General features: G+C 35.5%; 1 long non-coding RNA gene across 2 annotated transcripts; it reads left to right on the top strand.

Moving 5' to 3' along the window:
- Positions 1–5,949: 5,949 nt before the first annotated feature.
- Positions 5,950–15,364, top strand: LOC132596392 (uncharacterized). 2 transcript variants are annotated; one of them, XR_009562478.1, is made up of 4 exons: positions 5,950–6,238; positions 7,300–7,361; positions 10,088–10,243; positions 11,198–15,364. It is a non-coding gene; the product is annotated as an uncharacterized lncRNA (long non-coding RNA). The 2 variants fall into 2 exon arrangements; XR_009562477.1 differs by having other exon boundaries at positions 10,088–15,364.
- Positions 15,365–24,155: the final 8,791 nt, after the last annotated feature.

The raw sequence follows: 24,155 nt of genomic DNA, 5'->3' as shown, positions 1-24,155 counted from the left end.
CTATTTAATGTCTCTGGGTCTTTGTTCCTCATCTGTAAAATGGAGATAATATATTCATATCTGTTGTCAAGAATAAATAAATACACGAGAAACACTTCGAATGCAGCTTATCTACATTGAAGTACTGTGTGTTAGTGATTACATTTAGTCTATTTTCCTATCCAGTGATAAAAATTTTCATTTCACATTTAATTTCCTAGGGGCATTTTATAACAACTAGAAACCACAATAAAAACAAAAAAGTTCTCAACACAATTATTTTCACTTCTGCAACATGCTTTCCGTATGTATGTGTTTCCCCCTTGATTGATCTACATTCTATAGCTGTTTAACCTACTTTACCGAAATTTCTCCCTGATGATATTGTCCTCTCAAATTTCATTTCAGACATTCCCTCCTTCATCCTAAAGCCCAACTAAATCCCCTGATATAAATGATCATCTCTCCATCTTAAGTCCCATAATAATTATCACCTCGGTTGTAGCAAAGATTGCATTCTGCTTTGACTTTTTTTCATCCTCATCCAGATCTTAAATAACTTATCTATGAGCTTTGAATTGAATCATTCTCCATCACATGTATAACTTGAGCTTTTTCTTTGTTATTTCATAGGTAATTTTTAAGTTATAAAACTAATGACTTTAGAATATTCAAGGTAACTTAATACTTTATATGTATATGTAATACCTTATGTAATGTATAGTTAGAATTAAGAATCAATTATTTTCCAAATATTTTTATTTGTGGGTATCTATATAAACATTTGCCTTTCCTCTGATTTCTAATTTTAACTTTAAGAAAAGGTAGTACTTTTCCTCTGTATTTACTAGTGGTTTTACAATATTTTAAAATGTATTTTTCTCACATAGTGCTCATCCATAATATTACAAACATTGGGTATTGCATTAATACGACTAAGTTGCTGTAACTTAGTTTGTTAACAAGAATATATTTCAAGAAGTATACTGTCCAATTAGTTTTCTATTTGAATAATTTACAAACCTTCTGAAAATGGATAATAGTGAATAATAAAAATGTCATACAAATTAGTAAGACCTCTCTAATTATATAACTATATGATATATTCTAAATCTTTGGGCCTTAAACACAAGATAAATCTAAAAAACCTTATAATTGAGATAAAATACATAATAACAAAAACAATAGCAAAGACAAACATTCCTATAGTTCCTACTATTTATCACACAATTTAAGAACTTTACTAATGCATCTATTTGACGGCAAACAAAAGCTTAACACTGACTATTTCTAGTGCTATTACATGTGATTATTTCTCCTTATACTTTTTTGTTTTGTGCAATAATTTTGTTAACAAATATGTTACTTTGGGGCTGAAAATTTTTGCCTTTTATGCCTTTTTTCTTTATTTTATTTTTAAGAAGTTACTTTCTGTTTTTCCAAATAATTGTACCAGAGTGGGTTTTTCATACATTCTGATATTCAGTGGAGGAGATTCTCATACACAAATGTTTTTTAATGATTTTATCTTAAAAAATCTTATAGGATTTTTTAAAATTTGAAATATAGTTATTTATTTCTAAGTTAATCTCAAGAGAAAGTCAAAATAACTGCAACTATAAGATGTAAGAAATAGGTATACATGAAATGAAAGAGAAAAAGAAATTCTTAAAATCAGCAACTATCAAAAAATCTTATATATTTACTTATACCATTTTCAACATACATATAATCATATGCCTCATTTTATGGAAAATGATGGCAATATTATATATAGTAAAAATGTAAAAGAAGCAGCGAGTTCAATGTGAGTCTTCTTTATTTATAGAAAAATTTCAATGAAATGATTTCAATCTCATGATCTATCCCTTTAAAGAGGTTCTCTGGTACCACCTTATCCCCACCCCCATCTGTATATGTGTGTGTATTTGAAAAAGTTTTAGATTTTTATTTGGAAAAATTAAAATGGTGTGATGTGTCTCTCTAATATGGGTCTTGTTTTTCAGACTTTTGTATACTTCAGTCTGAATGCAAGAATTAAGGTCACTGGTGTTATACTTTAAGGATTTGGGGGCTTATTTTTGGATAACTGTGAGACTGGGCCCATTTTCACATTAGCAGTGACTTGAAAATTATTCCACTGGGTAACAGACATATTCAAAAACCACAATCAATAAAATTAATATTTTAGATACGATCATAATAAAATCTTATTAATAAGTGATTAGGTGTGGGGGGAAATATTTTATGTGTATTTTGTTAATAAACAAAATATAACATGCATTCACTTTTAAGTGAATAGCCGATAGCTCAAAGTACTGCCAGTACTGCAGTTTTGAAAGAAGAATTTCCCTTCACCAAATAAATGTTAGTCCTGATATATTTCCTGAAACAATCTAACTTTTTATTTTCCAAGTTAGGTTTTTAGCCTATGAACTTCAGCATATTTTTAAATGTTTCTTTCTTTTTTTTTTTAAATTTTATTTATTTATTTTTGGCTGCATTGGGTCTTCGTTACTGTGCGCAGGCTTTCTCCAGTTGTGAGGAGCGGGGACTACTCTTCCTTGTGGTGCGAGGGCTTCTCATTGTGGTGGCTTCTCTTGTTGCGGAGCACAGGCTCTAGGCACGCAAGCTTCAGTAGTTGTGGCTCGCGGTCTCTAGAGCGCAGGCTCAGTAGTTGTGGCCATGGGCTTAGTTCCTCCACGGCATGTGGGATCTTCCCGGACCAGGGCATGAACCTGTGTCCCCTGCATTGGCAGGAAGATTCTTAACCACTGCGCCACCAGGGAAGCCCAAATGTTTCTAATAATGGTGTACCGTGAACTAATTCAACACCAATCATTTTCACATACTGGATTTTGTTGTTTCAAGCAATGAAAGCCACTTAAGCACAAGGACATCCTTTATTGAGAAATAGGATACCACTTAGAAATGCATCACAATAGTTGCAGAATATATATTATCTAATATTCACTGGGCTCACTGTGAAACAGACTTGAGCTAGCAATAAAACAACCTATTTTATTAATTTTCATTTACTTAAGGGTCATTTAGTCCAAACTAAATATAAATTATCATTAATTCATTCAACAATATTTATGGAGCACTGATTTAGGGGCAGGTCCTTCTCCAAGCTATGGAATTTCTGTAAGTTTCCAAAAGACATGAGTCCTAAACTCATGGAGCTCAGTCCTATAAATCTTAATTATATTAAAAAGTCTTTTGTAAAGAACTTTTGTTGTTGTTTCTAAAACAGACTCAATTCAAAGAATTAAAGATAAATTATATACTCATATAAAATTTCAGGTTGATTTAAGTTAAGAAAAAAAACAAGAGAGAGAAAGTATATCTTTCAAATTTCAAAAACAAAATTATCCATTTCTCATTAAAGCATTTACCTTGTGTAAAATAAGGATGCTTCAGCTTTTTCTCTCACTTCCATAGGAAGGGATATTTCTTCTTTTAAGAGAGAATTTCCTGGCATTTTCCTTTTTTTACTAAAAAGAAACTATTCTTATATGTTTTACCGGATTTTCACAGCACCAGGACCCGGGGTAATCAAAGTCATTCACCAGAATGACCGTGCATTGTAACAAGGCCTTCTACTGCTGCCGTCTGTCAAGAATGGAATCATTTTTTTAATGTAGAGAAGCCAGGAAGAAATAAAATGAAATGTCTGCCCTTTAACATTTCAGAACTGGGAAACTGATTCACTCTGCCCTGTTCCAGTTAACTGTAATAGATGTATTTTTGTACTTGTTCAAACCACAGAGCTTCTGATGGGCATTCTTTTAAAATACTCCTATAGATAGAATATATTCTTCCTCTCTGTTTGTTTTCTTTGGAATGGCAGCTGCCTCAACTTAATGAGATTGAGACCATTTCTCTGAGGATCAGGTGCTAGTTCAGTGAGATTAATGAACAGTATGAAAGCTTAGTTTGATATTTGAAAAACTTATTTGTTTATTTATTTATGACCACTACTCATGGAATTCTGCTCCATAACCAGTGAATTCTAGTTCCTCAGGCCTGATTCAGGGTAACGTGTAGACTTTAAAATATGACCGATACTATCCTGATGATATTTTGACATCCTTAACTCTCTAGTAGAATCAGTAGATTTTTAGCAACATTTATTATTTGTTCAGAGATTTAGAGTTCATTCATTTGCATTATCTGTCTTATCACAGTGCCTGAGTGAAGAATGATGGTGATGGTTTCTATAAATACACATTCTCAGTTGAAGGAAACATTTTTCTAATCCTTTCCTATGGTCATTAAAAATATTTTGAAAGTAAATATTAAATATTTTCAATACCAGTTAAAATTAAAGTATTATATCTCTGTGTATCTATTAATATTGTAATTGCATCGTAGTAAGCTGAAAAATGTCTTCCCCCAAAATATTCACAACCTAATCCCTGGAACCTGTGAATGTTACCTTATATTGCAAAAAAACAGGGGTATTTGCAGATGTGATTAAATTGAGATCTTAAGATAGAAAATTATGTTGGATTATCCTAAATGCCATCACATGTATCCCTATAAAAGGGACTCAGATTTTACACAGATGGGGGAGAAGGCAACGTGAAGATGGAGCAGAGAGATACTTAAAGACACTGGAATGATGGGGCCACATTTGACGGGATGCCTGCAGCCATCAGAAACTGGAAAAGTCAAGGAAAAAATTCTCCTATAAAGCCTCTGGGGGGGGGGGGCATGGCCCTGCCGCCACTATGACTCAGATTAAGTAATACTGACAGAACTGTGAGAGAATAAATGGGACACATTTTGCTTGTTTTAAGCCAAGTATCTGCTGAATTGTTACAGAAACTTTTTATGACTTGGAAAAATTATTCTTATGTTATCTTCTTGATTGAGGGCTTAGCTAATTTATTTCTTGGTTTTTAGTTAATTCTTGAAACATCAATGTCTTTCTGAGAACTATTTTTATCATATTATATATTCATCAGCCCATAATCCATATGGTTGCCATTTAAGCAAATTTAGTGAGATTTTTTAGTGCCCATATTCTATGTCTGTAAAACATTATAGATGTTTGAATAGATTGAATGTTATTCATATCATAGACACATATATTATAGGTTAATATATAGAGGGGTATGGATAGATACTTTTTAATATCAAGTAAAACCAAGTTTTATTATGATATAATTCCTTCTTTGTTTTCTCCTCTTAGTTTTTTGCTTGCTTTGCTATATTTGAACAAAACTGTTTTCTATTGACTTATTACTTACACATGTCATACAGTTTGTAATGATTTCCTGTGACTTTAAAATATACATTGTTATATCTTTAATTAATAGACCTTTAGTTAACCAGTTTCTACCTATAGGTGATATGTTGTTTCACGTGTCATATAAGGTCTTTAAAACTGGCCTTAAAATGCCCTAAGGCCAACATTGTCACTGTTTTTTTAGCTAAAGACTTTTGTCTTGTGGTGGAAATAAAGGGGAAGCATCAGGATGCATATACTTGTCCCACCCACATGGCTGTGTTCCCCTCTCCAGTCTGCATCACTAATAAGCATTTCTAGTTGATCTTTCAGACCTTTACTGTGAGAGACCAATGGATTTAATGAAGAAAGAGTCCTCCAGGGCATGCAGGCTCCCCCAGTTTCTTCATTGCAGGGTTGTTTCACATGGCATTCCCAGCCTGCAATTAACCTTCCTCAAATGTCTGTCCTTCTAACTAAATTCTTCTTCCCAGCTTGCTGCTGTGTCTACCAATTTTGTTTACTTCTGTGTTGTTTTAAGAACTTGTTTTATCTGTATGTAACAGTACTATTGTAACAGTGAAGAGCTAAATTGGACTCCAGGTTAGATCTGTTTCTTTGAATTTAACCTTTGCTTTTCGTTGCTTTTCTTATTATATCATACATAATGGCCTGCCTCAAGGAACACTGCCCCCTCTGCCTGAATGTTAAACTAAACTGCCTTTGTTCAGCTCACAGGGAGCCGATCTGACCCTGCCCGCTTGTGAATGGCTGCAGTTAAGAAGAAATTAACACATCTCCTCCTATTTTGCAAGATAAATGGCCTTTTGTACTTTACTTCTTCACCTTCTCTCCCTCTCTGTTCTGTAAAAGAAACTGGCATCCAGACCCCGATAAGATGGTTTTTTGGGAACATCTTCTCGGTCTGCCGGCTTTCTGAATGAAATCGCTCTTCCTTGCCTCACCACTTCCTGTCCCGATTTATTGGCCTGCCGTGCGGCGAGCAGAGCGAGCTTGGACTCGGTAACACTATTGCATTATTTGGAACATTAGTTACCTCTTAGATGTCATTTTCTAAGAAAGACAGCGTCACATCTGACTCTAACAAATTGTAAATTCTTAAGTATGTCTTAACTGCTAGAATTTTCTATTTCTTATTCCACTTTTTAGAGTATTTCCCTCATTCACATGTGTGTTATATTGTGCAAGTTTTACACACTTGTGATGTTTCTCTGTTCTTGTTTATCATAATTTTTACTGATATAAAGCAAACCCCTTGATTTTTAAAGCATTTTTACTGTAAATTCTATTTTGACTGAGATTTACATTGAAAATCTTGTTTTAATCTTGCTTAAAATTTCCAGGTCTATAAATGGAGATACGTTTAAATGTCTTAAATTTTGGTTTTGATTTGTCTACTATAAATAATATAGTGATAGAATTTTAAGTAGTCCGTCTAGGAAAATTTGTCTTTTAATGCAAGCTTTATATCAATTCACAATTATTATGATCCATAATATACTTCATCTTATATCTGGTTTTCATTGAAATTCTTTTGCTTTTTCCCTTGTTTCTGCATTTTCTTGTATTCCAATTTAAAAACTTTTCTAGAAATAGTTTGTATTTTATATTTATGGTTCTTATTTTTCTCTAATACTTAAAAATGTCTATCCTCTCTTTATAAATGGTACATGTGAAACCGAGCAGGGCCCTTTTGAGGCTCCCAGGCACGGAGGTCTCTTTTTTGTCCCCTATTTCTTGTCGGCGAGACTCCAGCCTCCTTGACCTTCCCTGAGTTCCAAAGGGCAGATTCAAACAGTTGCTAATCAAGGGAGGAGGAGCCAAAAAACCACTTGAGGCAAGATTAAACGGAGCAGAGAAGCTCATCTAGATTAGGAGACCCGCCACTGAGACCCTGCACGCACCCTAATCTTGTCAGCAACCCCACCCTTGGGAAGCATTGTTATAAAACTCCTTATCAGATCCTCCTGGGTGGGGACACACAGTTTTTTGAGGCAGAAGCCCCCTGTGTCCCCCTTTGCCTGGCAAAGTTATAAAGCTATCCTCTTCTATCTCATCCAAAGCTCTGTCTCCGAGGTTCGATTCAGCACTGGTGTACAGAGAAGCTGAGCTTTCGACATCACAGGTAACTGAAATGACCGGATCTAAATGTAAAACAACTTTAACTGCAGCATAAACATCTATGTATATATCCCTGGTAAAACAAACAAATAACAAAAATATCACTATGCATAACTTCTCCTATAACATAGCAATACATTTTGCATGGAATTTCTTGATCCTTCTCCCCTCCTTACCTCTAAACCCAAGGGTTGGTCCTGCCATCTAAAATATCTCTTCTTGTTTATAAGTTTTTATATATACAAACAAAAACAGCAAACAACATGAACGTTCTTAAATGGTAAAAATGCTGAATAAATGATAGTACATATAAATACAGAAATATTACCGTTTTTATATGTGACTTGTATGTCTGTCCTCACATGATATCTTGATTGATGTTTAAGTGGGAAATGTGGGTTTCAGAGTACTGTGCATAGTTTGCTTCCATTCTTTATAGAAGTAAACAGCAAACACATCTACATATGTGTTTGTGTGTATGTATGTTTTTGTATGGGTGCGTGGTATTGAAGCCGAATCCAGCCTCTGTACCCTGACACCGAATTGAATCTCAGAGACAGAGTTTTGGGTGAAGTAGAAAAGAATAGCTTTATTACTTTGCCAGGCAAAGGGGGACACAGCGGTATAATGTCCGCAAAACTGTGTGTCCAAAAAGGGAGGGGGGGTTGTGAAGAGTCTTATAGTCAAGGGGGCAGGGTTGCTGATAAGGATCGGGCTGTGCATTCCTTCAATCCAAATATCATCTGGCATCAGGTGGTGATGGGCAAACTGTTACCTTATCTGGAATGAAGAGTGCTTCATCAAGTAGTTAACATCTTCCATTTGGTGAGGATTTTAGTTCTGCAGAAGAGCTCAAAGATATTGTTATGAATATCCTTTGCGGGGGGTGGGGGTGGGGGGGGACCAGGACCCTGCCCTCAAGGCTGTACTATTGCTTCTAGACTGCTCCTCCCTTGTCTCTGCATCCCCCCCTCTCCTGATTAGCAACGGTTTGAACCTGGCCTTTGGAACTCAGAGAAGGGGATACAGAAAGGCTTTTGTGCCCAGGAGCCCCATAGGGTCCTGCTGGGTTTCAGTATCTTTTTAAATTCATGAGGAAAGATGTAATAAGTTATACATTAAAAAAAAACTCATTGCTTGAAGGAGCTAGAAAATGTTTCATTTCTGTGATTGCATTGAACTTGTATTATTTTGCAATACAAATATTTAGTACTTAAATTGCATTACATTCCAAACTAGTGTTGTCAAAAAGTATTTATGTTTTAGTCATTTTTCTCCAGAAAAACAGAGCCTGCAGCAGATATAAAGATATGCAGAGAGAATTTTTTTATGAAGGTGACGTGATTATGGAGGCTGAGAAGTTCTGCGATCTGCAGTTGGCTTGCTGGAGGCCCAGAACACTGGTGACGTAGTTCCTCTTCAAACCCAAAGGCTAAGTGGAGGGGAGCCAATGGCGTAGGTCCCAGTCTGAGTCTGAAGGCCCGAGAACCGAAATCATTGATATCTAAGGGCAGAAGAGGGACCTCCTGGCTCCAACAGAGAGTAAATTCACCCTTCCTCTGCCTTCTTGTTCTATTCAGGCCCTCAGTGGATTGCGTGATGCCCCCCTCCATTGGTGAGGGCCATCTTATTGACTCAGTCTACTGATTCAGATGCCAATCTCTTCCAGAAACACCCTCACAGACATACCCAGAAATAATGTTTCACAAGGTATCTGGGCATCCCTCAGCCCAGTCAAGCAAGTTGACACATAAAATTATCTATCACAATTTAGCATAAGCTGTGTTTTGCTATTTACATATATATGTACATACATATATAGTTTTTTATATATAAATTTATTATCAGTTTTACTGACCTTTTCTATGTGATTAATTTTCTTTTTCTGAAAAAAATATGTATGTACTTTATTTTTTAATTTTTATATTTCTTCAATATATTTGTTTTTTTATACTTGCATAATTAGTTACAGAGTTGTTTTTGCAATATCTTTTTTTTGACCACACTTGCACACGTCGCTATATTGTTTTGGAGAATGGGGTCATCTCTCAATACATGTTTTATTACCTCATCAGATAATAAAGAAAATGTGACTGTTTTAAAGTGTAAATATTCCTTTTCTCTAGGAGTTTGTAGCAATTTATTATTATTTTGTTTGTTCATTAATTTTGTCTGAATGTTTCAGATGAAAGCATCATCAATCTTAACAGGGTTTTGGGGGGTTGTTTTTAATTCAGTGATATGTTGTACTATTTATTTATCTAAATACCTTTTTCTCTTATATTCTCTCTATCCCTTAGTAGGATATATGTTACTGAGGTTGCATATGCATTTATTTTAAATTCCTAAGCTCCCTTAAAGAAAAGTTTCATATTCATATTTTGCAGGAATGCTATCTTCTCAAACATTACTAAGCATATTTATTAAGTTATTTGTGTTTATTTTTCCATTAATTTCTTTCCTTAATAGATAGTTCTTTCATTAGCTCCAGCCAGTGTTCCTCTTCTATGTTCCCCTCAGATATTTGGTCATTATGGATTTTTCTGTGTAAATTTATAACAGTAGTTAGCATTGATCAATAGTAGTTGTTTAAGTGGCTTCTTTTTATTCACTCAGCACAACACTAAATATTTTTCTTTTCCAAACAGCAGATGCACTTTTACTTTATGTGATTTCTAGCTGTGATTGTAATTATGAACTTGAGTCTGGTCTGGTTTTTCTGTTGAACAGGAAGAAATAGCCTTTTCTATGGTGATGACCAGAAGTTTTCCTCAGCACACCTCTCAGCTTCTCCTTCCAGCTTCAACACTCTGGGAACCTGCCATACTTGATCTCTTTGGAGAGGTATTCTGGGACAAATCGTCTAGATACAGAAAATGTTAAGAGGTAACTGGCACAGAATTAACAGCTTTCATACTTGGCTACAAGACAGTCTTCTCTAGTTTCCCATATATTTCTTGACCTGATGCATTTAAGGACGTTTGAAATCACATTATTTTGAAGTGTCTTAATTTTGCTTATATTGGGTTGTGGAAGTTTCAGATTAGGTTTATCCTCTCAAGGCAATCTGATCTTATTGGCTCTGTATCCTTCAGAAATAACTGAATAATTGATTTACTAGGGACTTCTCTTGGTTTTTTAGGACCTCCAAGTCTTTAACTGTTTATTTACTATATTTTGTGACTTCTATAATCTCAGTGGGATTTTTGAAGGAAGAAGAGATTAAAACATGCCCTTAGTCAGCCATTTTGAAACCCCAAGTCTCTCTTTTTTTTTAGGTAATATTATCACAGTGAGGGAACAGAAAAAACAGTTAATACCAATCAGAGTTTAATACAGAGTACGGTTCTATGAGTTATACATGGACATATAAACAGCAGTTGAAATCTAATCCCTATTAGAAGGAAATGCACATTCTTAAATGTGATTATTTTAACTTCATTATGATTAATTTTAATAAAATTACATACAGTTTTCTGGAATCCAGTTTATCATTAATTAAAATGAAAGGTATGATTAATACATCCACATTAAAAGTGTTTTTAAAAATTAAGCAAGAAAAAAATACACTAATAAAGTAAATGTGTATTTTATTACTAAATAAGGAAAGTTAATTGGTTTGAAATAATTAGAAATAGACATATCCTAGATTTAAATTGGGTGTAGAATAGAAATCCCACAAAGAATGTAACTTTAATTCAAAAGGTAATACAGTGAATTTTACAAATCATAACTTGAGTGTGGGTGGAAAATCACTTCAGTTTCTTTTTTTTGTTTTTGTTCTTTTTTTGCGGTACACGGGCCTCTCACTGTTGTGGCCTCTCCCGTTGCGGAGCACAGGCTCTGGACGCGCAGACTCGGCGGCCATGGCTCACGGGCCCAGCCACTCCGCGGCATGTGGGATCTTCCTGGACCGGGGCACGAACCTGTGTCCCCTGCATCGGCAGGCGGGCTCTCAACCACTGCGCCACCAGGGAAGCCCTCGGTTTCTTTTTAAAGTGTGCATTCCTGGTCCTCATTTCCAAATATCCTAATGAGATTCACAAGAAACTAAATTCCTAACAAGAATCCCCAGGTAATTCTAATGAGAGACACTGTTCCAAGAGAGTATGTACTCATTTTACCACTCAATAAAAGAGCTCAACAGAAATAGTTAATCAGATTTGATAATGCTGCAGCAATGCTAACTATGAGAGTAATAGTAATAATTACAATTACAAGAGCAAACAAATTAATAGCTTTATAGTTGTCAGTCTGCTATGAACTTTCTTTTAATGGTTTCTACCAATCCTTATAAAAATCTGAGTTCCTACAAATTAAGTTTATACTTCTGATAAAGAATTTAGTCTAAGAAAAGAGAAGCTATTTGTCTATGTCCTGTAAGTAGCAAGCATCAGCACTCTCTCACAGCAGAGACTTCTCCCATAATCCTCCCTGCTAGGCACTTCTATTTAAAATCATAATTTTAATAGTGCAAGTTGAAAACAACATATATTTATATAATTACTATGTACCATGTTAATGTATCACATGACTAATAGAAAGACACCTTTCTGATGTTGATTCTTCCCATACAAGAGCAAGGTATTTACTTCCATTAGTCATATCTTTTTTGAAGACTCTCCATAATGCTTCACTATTTTATCTATTGAATTTCTAAAATGTATTGAATGAGTTATTTCTAAATATGTAAATTTTTGTTCTATTGTAACAGAGTTTTTTTTTTTCTTTCTATGATGTTTCTTATCAATTTTTATTAGGAGAAGTAATTTTGGTAGATGATTAGATCACCAATTTAACACATTGCTTATTTTAATTTTTTGTTACATTACTAAAATTTTCTAGGTAATGTATCTGTAAATTGTTAAAATTTTATACCACTTATGCCTCTCATAATCATATGATAATTGAAAAAATGCATATTAATCAAGAACTGTGTCAAGCACTGCATTGAGTGTTGGAGTGAAAAAAACAAAAAGCAAAACCTTGCCTCATTAAACTTACAATTTACTGGTAATCTCAGGCATTTGCCAAATAATCATACAGAAATATAATTCCAAATTGGATAGGTTCCATTAAGAAAATACAGAAAGTTTTTTTTTCAATGAATTTATTATTTTATTTATTTAGTTTTGGCTGCATTGGGTATTCGTTGCTGCACACAGGCTTTCGCTAGTTGCACGCAGGCTTTCTGTAGTTGTGGCGAGCAGGGACTACTCTTTGTTGCGGTGCGAGGTCTTCTCATTGCAGCGGCTTCTCTTGTTGTGGAGCACTGGCTCTAGGAACGCGGGCTTCAGTAGTTGTGGCTTGCGGGCTCTAGAACGCAGGCTCAGTAGTTGTGGTCCACAGGTTTATTTGCTCCGCATGTAGGATCTTCCCGAACCAGGGCTCAAACCCGTGTCCCCTGTATTGGCAGGCAGACTCTTAACCACTGCGCCACCAGGGAAGCCCAAGAAAATACAGAAAGCTTTTAATGTATGCCACGGGCATGTGATTAGCAGTTCAGATTTTAGAGAAATGCTGCAGTTAACTAGAAGTGTTACGGAATATTATTTTACATGGGTGGCACTATTTGAAAGCTCCAGGCATGAGGGAAAACAGGGCACAATGGAGAGCCTAGGGCCTGGTGACTGAGGCAGAGACCACAAAGGGGAATGAGATACGAGAGTGTATTATCTACTGCTGTGTAAGAAATTACCTAATTTTAATGGTTTCTAACAATAAAAATGTATTTTCTAACAGTTTTTGGGAGTCAGGGATCAGAGTGTGACTTAGTTAAGTGCCTTTGTCTAACATCAATACTGAAATTATAGTCTGTAGGCCACCTGGGGCTCTGGTCACACCTATAGACTCAAAGTGAGGAGGGATAAATCCAGTTACAAGTCCATTCATGTGGTTGTTGGCAAGTCTCTGTCCCTCGACACATGAGCCTCCTACAGGGCTGCTCGACAAGGTGGCCTAACATGGTGATCAAATCCAAGAAAGCATGAGAGAAAGCAGCCAAGATGGAAGCCAGTCTTTTTACAGCCTAATCTTGGAAATGACAAGTCACCCCTTCTGCTATTCTATGTTACAAAGGGCTCCATAAGTCCAGCCTCCACTACCCACAGCCCCTCCCTCCGCGACCCACACCACCACACACACACATGCACACTCCATCCTTCCAATCTTCTCCATCTCACTGTCTATTGTTTCTGTTCCCAGGGTGACCATAAGCTGTGGCTGAACCATAAAAATCTTCACGTACACACAAGCTGACAGTGCTTTGCAAAACACCCATACTGTGCCCCTCTTACTCCCTGTCTGACGACTTCTTTGTTTGAGCCGTTACAGGACCTCTTTTGGCACGTTCCTTTGCACAACCTGAAAGTATGTGGGAGTTAATCTCCCAAGGGATAAACTTTGAACAGTAGGATTCAGTAATTTGTTGGTAAATTCAGTCCTATTTATCCCTTGCATAGAAGGACCCCAAATGAAGCTAGTATGGATTTTTGAGAGTGATCATGGTATTCTGTAATTTGTCTTACTTAGTGGTAGGCAGTTCAATAATCTATACTTGTGTCATCTCTCCCTTCCTCCTTGCCACTTTGTCTTTCACTTCTCCCTAGAAATGAACATAACTCCTCTGCCTCAGGCCCAGCTTTCTGGAAAGACTAAGCTACCAGTTTGTACTTAGAATGCTAATCTTCAAGGTGGAATTTCGGAACTGAATTTTACCCTCAACTGAAAGCAATAAGAACACCATGTAACAGCACAATCACTAAAGATTTTATGTGTCATTTGGATGAGGTATAGGTGGAAGGTGAAGAGTTCAGATTTATAATGGCTAAGACACTTGAGCAGTATGACAGCAAAAAATAATTATAAGAACTGTGAAGTGGGTTGGCTTTTTATAAACTGCTAACCATAAGAATGCACTGTAAACCGTTGTTATTTTTAACCCAAATTTTAGTATAAAAATATGTGACCTTCAAAACTTAGAAGTTTGCATTCCTATATCCCTTACCTAGAGTTTCCAGGTTTCATTATTTGCTATATATCTTTTATCTCTCACCCTCGGTCTACCTAAACATACACTCACAACAATACACATTTTGATTACATATTTATCAATTATTTAAAACTAAGTTTCTGATACTTCACACAAATATTTTAGCTTGTATTTCATTTTTTTTAAAAGATATTTTATCTAATTGTAATTATCACATCCAGAAAATTTAAGCCTGATATACAAAATGTTCTTTAATATTTATGTCATGTGTTCAATATAACAATTTTCCCCAAATATGCCACTGAATATTTTTCTAGTTGTTTTTATTTCTTAGTTCTGATCCAAGATCTAATAAAAGATCGCATATTGAATTTTCTGGTCATCTAGAACAACCCATATTCCTTTTACTTTTATAACGACGTTTTCACAGTTGTGACTGGGAATTTTCTTCACTTACTTCCAAATACCAGGAATGAACTTGACTAAGGGCTCCAAATCCACCACTCTGAAATCCAGCTCTGTGATAACACTGAGGTCACAGGCTATCTATGGGACTCCTCTTAGAGCCGATGTTGCCAGTAACAATGTCCGTTTATTTTCCATTCTTGATATTGAAATTTTTCATTCTTATAGGAAGCTCTTCTCCCTTTTTTCTTGGTCACTGTAACTAGAAGTTTGTCAATTTTATTGAACTTTTCAAAGAATATGCTTTTATTTGCATTGATTTTTTTTATTTTTCTATTTTCAATTTCATTAATTTCTTCTCCATTCTTTATTACTTCTTTCTACTTACTTTGGGTTTAGTTTGCTCTATTTTTCTTTAAAAATTTCTTAAGATGGGGCTTCCCTGGTGGCGCAGTGGTTGAGAGTCTGCCTGCCGATGCAGGGGACACGGGTTCGTGCCCTGGTCCGGGAAGATCTCACATGCTGCGGAGCGGCTGGTCCCGTGACCCATGGCCACTGAGCCTGCGCGTCCAGAGCCTGTGCTCCGCAACGGGAGAGGCCACAACAGTGAGAGGGCCGCGTACCACAAAAAAAAAAAAAAAATTTCTTAAGATGAAAAATTAAATTATTGATCTGAGTCATTTCTTCTTTCCTAATATAAGTATTCAATACTATAAATGACCCTGAAAGCACTGCTATAACTGTATCCCTCATATTTTGATGTGTTGTATTTTTATCTGTATTTCATACAGACTATTTTTTCATTGGTTTTAGACTTCCCCTTTAACCCTGGGTTATTTAGAAAGGGGATGTTTAATATCTAAAGATTTGAGAATTTTTTAGATTTATTCCTGTTTGACTTATAGCTAAATTCTATTATGCTATTAAAATGTAGCTATGATTTCTACTCTTTTAAATTGTTTGAGATATTTTTATTGGCTTATTATATGGTCTATCTTGTTGAATATTCATATGTCTTTGAAAATAGTGTGTATTCTACTGTTGGGTGAATTGTTCTATAAATGTCAATTAGTACTATTTGGTTGATAGTGTTCAAATCTTCTATACTCTTACTGTCTTTCTGCCTATTTGTTCTATCAATTACTGGGAAAGGATTTTTGATGTCTCAATTATAATTTTAGAACTGCCAACTTGTTTTACTAACTTCCATTTTTGTCTCATTTATTTTGATGCTCTGTTATCAGTAATATATATATATATATTTGTATTTATGGTCATTATGTCTTATTGGAGAATTGACCCTTAATGATGATATACTGTCCCATTTTATTCTGGATAGTATTCCTTGTTCCGAAGCTGGCTTTTTCTGATATTAACATAGCTATTCAAGGTTTTGGGGGATATTTTCATGGCATATCTTTCTCCATCTTTTTACTTTTAACTTATCTTTATCAGTATATATTAACTGCATTTCTAATAGACACAGTAGAATTGGATCTTGCTGTCTGATCCAATCTGACAATTGCATTCTTAAGAAAGTTATATTTAAGCCATTCATAAGTAACGTGATTATGGATGTCATTGGATAAAACCTTCACTAAATTGCTAGCTGTTTTGTATTTATTTAATTTATTATATACTCTTGCTCTGCCTTCTTTTGCATTAAATAAACATTATATAGTATATCATTTTACCTCCACTATTGACTTATTACTTATACATCTCTTATAAAGTTTGTAGTAATTTTCTGCTAATTTAAAATATACATTGTTATATTTTTAATGAATATACCTTTAATTAATCAGGTTCTACCCTCAAATGATTGTTTCACCTATCATATAAGCTCGTTAAAATTGGCCTTAATATACCCTAAGGCCAGTAGTGTCACTGTTCTTTCTGATTAAAGCTTTTGTCTTGTGGAAATAAAGAGGAAGCATCAGGATGCATATACTTGTCCCACCCACATGACTGTGTTCCCCTCTCCAGTCTGTATCACCATAGGCACTTCTTAGTTGATTTTTCAGACCCTTTGCTGTGAGAGGTCAATGGGGTTCATGAAGAAAGAGTCCTTCAGGGCATGCAGACTCCTCCAGTTTCTTCAGTGCAGTGTTGTTTCACATGGCATTGCCAGCCTGCAATCATCCTTCTTCAAGTATCTGCTCTTCTAGCATCCTACCAATTTTGTTTTGTTGTGTGTTGTTTTAAGAACGTGTCTTTTTCTGTATATAGCAGTACTATTGTATTATTTGGAACATTAGTCTTCTCTTAGATGTCACTTTCTAAGAAAGACAACTTCACATCTGACTCTGACAAACTGTAAATTCTTAAGTATGTATTACCTGCTTGAATTGTCACATAATAGTAAATGTTACACTGAAAATATTTTATGATGAAAGACCTTTGGAATAAAATACCCTTGGAATATTGTAAACAAAGTTTTAACATATTAAACAGGGAACTTTTTAAACAGAAGTACTTAGTAAGTTTCTCACAACTTAACATAACCTTAAATACATACCTTACTTAGAATGATTGCTTCTATCATAGAACAGTCCTATGCTGAGATCTATACCATTATTGAAATAGCTGAAAATCAATGTGTTATTGGGAGATATATAGCCAGGTGTATATTCACATTGTCAGTACGCTTTATAATAAATGCTCAAGGACTTAAAATTATTATAGCTAAGTGATTTGCCCTTGAAATTCAGGGATTACTGTTATGTATTTTGATTCTTGCATTTTATATAATAGTAAGTTCATTTGGTTCAGAGCCCTAAATGTTTCCAAATGACTACAATTTTTTCAATGCCAGCAGTTGGGAAAATAATTGCTTTGAATCTCATTTTTTTTTTATTACCCATCATCTACACTATGCCACCCAGACAAGAGAACAGTGAAGTAAAAACACATTGTTGATTTTTTTGTTACATTACAAAGTCTTCCCATTAACGTATATTGATATGGAGTTTTTTTAAGTGCAAGAACTAAGATCACTGAAAGTACAAAATAACATGCCTTAAATTTTGTTGTTTCTGGTAGATAGGCTCTGCTATAGAAATGCTGATTTGAAGGATAGTCACAAAAAGTCACAAAACCAGATATGTAAATTTTACATGGATTAGAATATATTAGCTCAAATTTAACTGAATCCTAATTTTAGAAAAGCTACAGAACTTAACAAATAGTCAAGTTAAAAGCTTATTTATTATAATTTGTGATAAGACAAAAGATCATATATTCATACCATTCCACACTTCACAATATATAGGGCATGGAATTTCTAACACTCTTGATATCTTTGGCTTAATCCCATAAAGTTAACATTAAAAACTTCAATATTTTTTGAGAAAGATTAACAATTTAAACAAATATTACATATGGTTTAGGATTTACTAAATGAAAATTGAAATTCCATTCTGAAATTTAGTGATTATTGATTTCTTCAATCCACATAAAATTAATTTCAGGACAGCAAGGCACAGTTCAGTCAGATGAGCACAAATTTCCTTATTTTCTCTGTTCAATGTTAGACAAGAAATATTCAAATATAAACCATGCTATCTTCTGTCTGATGATAGTGTGTCAGATACAATGGTGTTCATCAACCCAATCTATTCAGCCCCACTGTTTGCCTAGTCTTCTTTCATCTAAGGAAAGCAATGTAGCATGGTTCCAACAATTAGATGGAAACAAGTCACTGAGTTGAGCTTTTGGGAATGTTTTGAAGAATGGTGAGGCTCCATAGGCAGGCAGTTATGCTTTTGCCCTTAGGCACTTTATGTTTTTTCCACCCTTTCTTCTTATTTATGCTTGGAATAATGGCAGGTTGTTAGAAGATTATCAACCATACTATGAATGGGAGAATGGAATCCACATGCTAAAAATGGTGAAGCAGGAAGATAGAATGTACCTGGGGCTTCAATGGCATTGGTCAGAAGCTGCATGTTTAAGAAAAACTTATAACAGCAACAAAACAACTAAGAGAGAAGAGGAGGTTGAGAGAGAATGAGAGAGAGAGAGAGACTTAGAATGAAGAATGTTCTTTTATGTTTTTCTCCCTTGTTTGTACTCTTTCTTTGAAAAAGAAAACCATCATAGGATAAAGTGCTAAAAAAATGCTCAATATTTACTTAGTTAACTTATTCAATATGCTTTCCAGAAGAAAAAAAAATCATTACATGAAGTGGTTGACAGAATTGTAAAACTATCTCCCCAAGATTTTTTGTTTCCTAGCTGTTCAGTAAAGCACTGATACGGGTACTGCTGAGAAGAGTCTTTCACATGGAATTAAGGTTACTAATCAATTGCTTTATATTAGGAAGGTTATCCTGGATTACCTGAGTGGACTTAATGTAATCATATGAGCCCTTAAAAGCTAAAGAGGAAGACAGAATCATCAGTCAAAGAGATGAAGCTTAAGGGACTTGACCCACTCTTGTTGGTTTGAAGATGGAGGAATGGGGCCAGGAGCCAAGGAAGGCTAGCAGCCTCTAGAAGCTGAGAAAGATCCCTGATGTCTAGCCAACTGGTAATACCAGCAAGAAAACAGGGACCTTAGCCCTACAACCACAAGGAAGTGAATCCTACCAATCACTCACACAAGCCAGGATGTGGATTCTGCCTTAAAGCATCAAGAAAGGAACACAGCCATGTAGACACGTTGATTTTAGCCTTCTGAGACCCAAGGAAGCTAGACTTCAGACTGTGAAGGCACTGTGAGATAATGCCTGTGTTAAGTCTCTGAATTTGTGGCAATTTGTTATGGCAACATTATGAAACTAATAATCATAGTAATACAAGAGAACCTGTTTAGGACATTTGCAAAAAATGTCCTGACATATTAACCTTTCAAAAATTACTTTCATCAAATTATAAGGCACAGATCAGAGATCAAAACCCTGAAAAATTACTACTAAGAACTCAGTGTTTGAGTGGAGGCAGGGAAGTAAGGATCATGAGATGCAATCAGGGTAGATAGTGTGTGGCTCTGTGGATGGGCCTTTGTGATTGAGTTTCCAATTGGAAGTTTGAAAAATAAATGCCAAAAAACTACACTACTTCAGAGTTTTCACTAGTGTCAATTTCTAAAAAATCTTGCATGAATTACTATAATTTCAACAAAACATTGATTTTACTAACATTTTATATTGTTGTAACTCTAAGGTTTGAACAATAATGTTTACTGTGAAATATAGGAAATTTATAATTATGTGTTTTTCAATTTTTTGCATGTAAAAAGTAGGTTGATTGAGACTATGCAGTCCCATCTATTCACTCTTTGTGATTATACTGAAGTGCCATTCTCTTCAAAAAAGAAGAAAATATAGAGAGCTCAACTGAAATGAAAGGATTATAGTAGTATGAATTACTCATTCATATTAGTGATATATTCAATCAATCCAAAATATTAATTGAATAACCATTATATCCAATGATTTTTATACATAAATTTACCTATATTGCCACAACACAATGCATATTTTGAATGCATTTAAATTATTTTACACACATATACAAAATAAGACTGCTGATGATTAAATTTCACCTCGAAGTATCTTATTAGGTGATTAAATAGTAGGTGGCACAAGGTACAGTGAATAGTACCAACTATTATTTCATCACTCACTTATAATAAAACATTGAATAAAGAGTCAGTGTTGTATTTATCTGAGTTTCCCAAGCAAACAACAAAATACCTAATCCGTAGGAACATAAAAATGCTGTTGGAGTGAACTGTATGTTAATAGTTACACGATTTAAGCAAGAACATGACCAAGGATAAATGTATAACTGAATAGTTATGTTGTGTCATTTTGATAAAAAATTTCAAAATAACACTAAAAAGTCAAGTTTTGTTCTCAATTATTTGCTATCTTTCATTCTCTAAACAAATATTACATGAGTACTTGCCATGTAGCAAGTATCCAAGACATTTAGGGAATGGAAACGAACAAAGAGAGTCTCTGGCTTTAAGAATTTCCTGGACATGTTAGAATGTTTGCCACATGCAATACCTGAAGATGTTTATTAGAGCTTTATTCGGCATGCAGCAAAAGGCAGAGGAGGAAGTGTTTAACTCAAGGTAAGTTGTTTATCTGCTGAGGGAAAATCAGTGAAATCAGCTGAGAAAAACTGTCGTGTGATATTATGGCTTAGTTATTCTGAAATGGGAAATAAAAGAATACTTTATACAGAAATATTAAATTATTTTATGGTGTGCAAATTAAATTTTTTGCATTGATGTTTTTTAAAATGGCAATGTTAATCATGAACTTAAGAAAAAATATAGGTGAAAAAAGAGAAATGAGTTATATTTTTCAGGATTGGGCTGAGGGGAATATACTCCAGGCAGTGGCAAAAGAAGATGCAGCTTGCAGGGCTGTGAAAACTCATGGAACTTTTGAATGATGACAGGGAGTTCAGAGCCAGAGCAGAGAGGTTTTGTAGGCAGACAGGGATGAGTCTGAGAAGCAAGCAGGAGTAAGATCAAAAAAGTTCTCAAATATATTGCCAACAAGTATTGCCAACAAGCTAGGCTCTGGGAACTCAATGACAGATGTGAATTGCAGAGGAATGACCATATTTCCATTTCAGAACAATCACACTGGCAACAATGTGGAGAGTCAGAAGGGAGGCCAGAATGTGGGCACTCAAATGAAGAAAAAATGAGCATGAGCCCAATGCCAGCAGAAATAGGGTGGAGGAGAGGGCTTCAAGAAAGGTTTAGGACGTAGGGTCTGTAAGACTTTCTGATTGATTTGAAATGAAGGGGAGGAACTGCCAAAGGAAGATTCAAGGACCACCCCAATTTACTGGTTAGCAAAACTTAACTTATCACACATACTTGTGATAACTATAAACTGAGATTTAAAAAAATCTTATTTATACTTGAATTTCAGAGTTAACCTAAACATTTCCTAATAAAACTTGCCTATAATTATGATTCCTTCTATTTTTTTCCTAATACTCAAAAGCAGTGATTTTACATTTCATGTAATCATGGTATAAGTGGCATGAGAAATACTAATTGCAGAATATTTACTTCAATAAGCCTTTTTCTCATGTGTTTGAATATTTCAAAACATAGTTCGTGACATTAAAGAAAAAATAAAAAAGATATAGTTAATTCTAAAAGGCACCATGAAATGCAAAAGTGCAACCTATACTTAAAAAAACATTAAAACATTGAGTATTTGTCCACATACATTGCCCACTGATTTGCAGCAGCAGTAATTCATGTAAAAGCTATCATGTAATATACATGAGATTGCTTTTCTACAATCTTGCAGAAAGGATACTTGGAAGTATCCTTTTGTACCAAAACTGGAATCATTTTTCTGATGATAGGGTAAAGTAAGGTGAAGCTTTGCATTTCATGAGTAGTCAGTAAATGTAGGTGGGTGAAATCATTTATTCCTTTCAAACAGAGCACAAAATGTGTTATTCTTGATGATTTCCAACAATATTATAAGTCCTTGAAGTAGCACATGTATTTGCAAAAAAAAATATATACACATAAGCAAAGCAGGGTGAAAGAAACAAAAATTTACCCATGATCCCAATAACGATTATATATATATTTGAAAGAGAGAGACAGAGAGGATGCTAGCTAACTGACTAGGTAATCAGACTCCCTAAGCAAAGTCTACCATTACAGGGATTCTGGGAATCTAGGGGTGGGCAGGAATATAGTGATTCTAGTACGTCATAGTGCTTAGTCACTGGGGAAGCAGTCTGGCAAGAACACATTGGCCAATCTTGGGGCAGCTGGAGGCTGTCAACCAGCTATCCTTCCTGCAGAAGTCTTCTTTGAATAGAGATGTAAGCAAGACACCTCCCATCCATCCCTTGCTTCATACAGATTCTCTTCTCTGTGCATGAGGTTTGGAAAACAGCTCCTTCATCATTTTTTTTTTCTTTTTTTAAAATTAATTAATTTATTTTTTTTGGCTGTGTTGGGTCTTCGTTTCTATGCAAGGACTTTCTCTAATTGTGGCGAGCGGGGGCCACTCTTCATCGCGGTGCATGGGCCTCTCACTATCGCGGCCTCTCTTGTTGCGGAGCACAGACTCCAGACGCGCAGGCTCAGCGGCCATGGCTCACGGGCCCAGTTGCTCCGCGGCATGTGGGATCTTCCCAGACCAGGGCTCGAACCCGTGTCCCCTGCATTAGCAGGCAGACTCCCAACCACTGCGCCACCAGGGAAGCCCCATCATTTTTTTTTTAAGCTTTGTATATGCATTTTTCTTTTGAACCAGAATCATTTTTTTATTTAATTTTTAAAAAAATTTTTGGCCATGTCCAGTCTTTGTTGCTGTGTGTAGGCTTTCTCTAGATGCGGCGAGTGGGGGCTGCTCTTCATTGTGATGAGCGGGCTTCTCATTGCAGTGGCTTCTCTTGTTGTGGAGCACAGATTCTAGGCACGCGGGCTTCAGTAGTTGAGGCATGAGGGCTCAGTAGCTGTCGCTCACGGGCTCTAGAGTGCAGGCTCAGTAGTTGTGGCACACGGGCTTAGTTGCTCCGCGGCATGTGGGATCTTTCCGGACCAGGGCTCAAACCCGTGTACCCTGCATTGGCTGGCGGATTCTTAACCACTGTGCCACCAGGGAAGTCCCTCTTCCGTAGTCCTTGTCCGTGTTTCTGAGGAAACTTATGAGAGGTTAGTGGGAAGAGGTACAGACACCATTGCTGCAGGTAGGTTCAGGGTACCATTAATACTCATCCTCTCCCTCCTCAAACACCTATACTAATTTCCTCCTACCCTTAATTATTACCACAGGATTTGGTAGCTTACCTGGCTTTATGATCCAGGATTAGCTATATAATTTTCTGTGTTCAGTGCAAAATGAAATGTAGGACTCCTTGTTCAAAAATTACTAAGAATTTCAAAACAGTGACAGCAGAGCAATAGACCAAGCATGAGGTTCTTTTAAGTATGGGGCTCTTCATTTGACCTGTGGGACTGCCCAGGTCAAATGCCCATGAATCTGGCCCTGTTGTGGCCCAAACTTAAATTTCTAAAGGGACTGAGACCGTGGTAATCACCCCTCTGTCTGGCTGGGGTTGCTGCATCCATCCACTCACAGGTACAACTGGGTAAGTTCCAAATTTCATAATGAGAATGCATAAGCATTACTGAACTGAGCATGAGGAATTGGATTAATATCATGATTTTAGGTGTGGAAATGGTAAATAGGAGCTTAGAATTCACTAAATTATAAAACTGAAGAATGTTTCAATGTTTATGCCAGTTAAATGGTATTCTTTTAACAATGTTACTTTATTTTCATATGTGATGGGAACCTCCTAATTCCCGAAAAGATCTGTGACTTCTGAAAAAATAAACAATACCTTGAAGTTTTGTGACTTCACACCTACTTTATAAACTAATTGAGCTGA

This window comes from Globicephala melas, unplaced genomic scaffold, assembly GCF_963455315.2.
Source record: "Globicephala melas unplaced genomic scaffold, mGloMel1.2 SCAFFOLD_621, whole genome shotgun sequence".
Classification (NCBI taxonomy): Eukaryota; Metazoa; Chordata; class Mammalia; order Artiodactyla; family Delphinidae; genus Globicephala; species Globicephala melas.
Note: the sequence above shows the minus strand (reverse complement) of the source record. Positions and strands in the feature narration are given on the sequence as shown.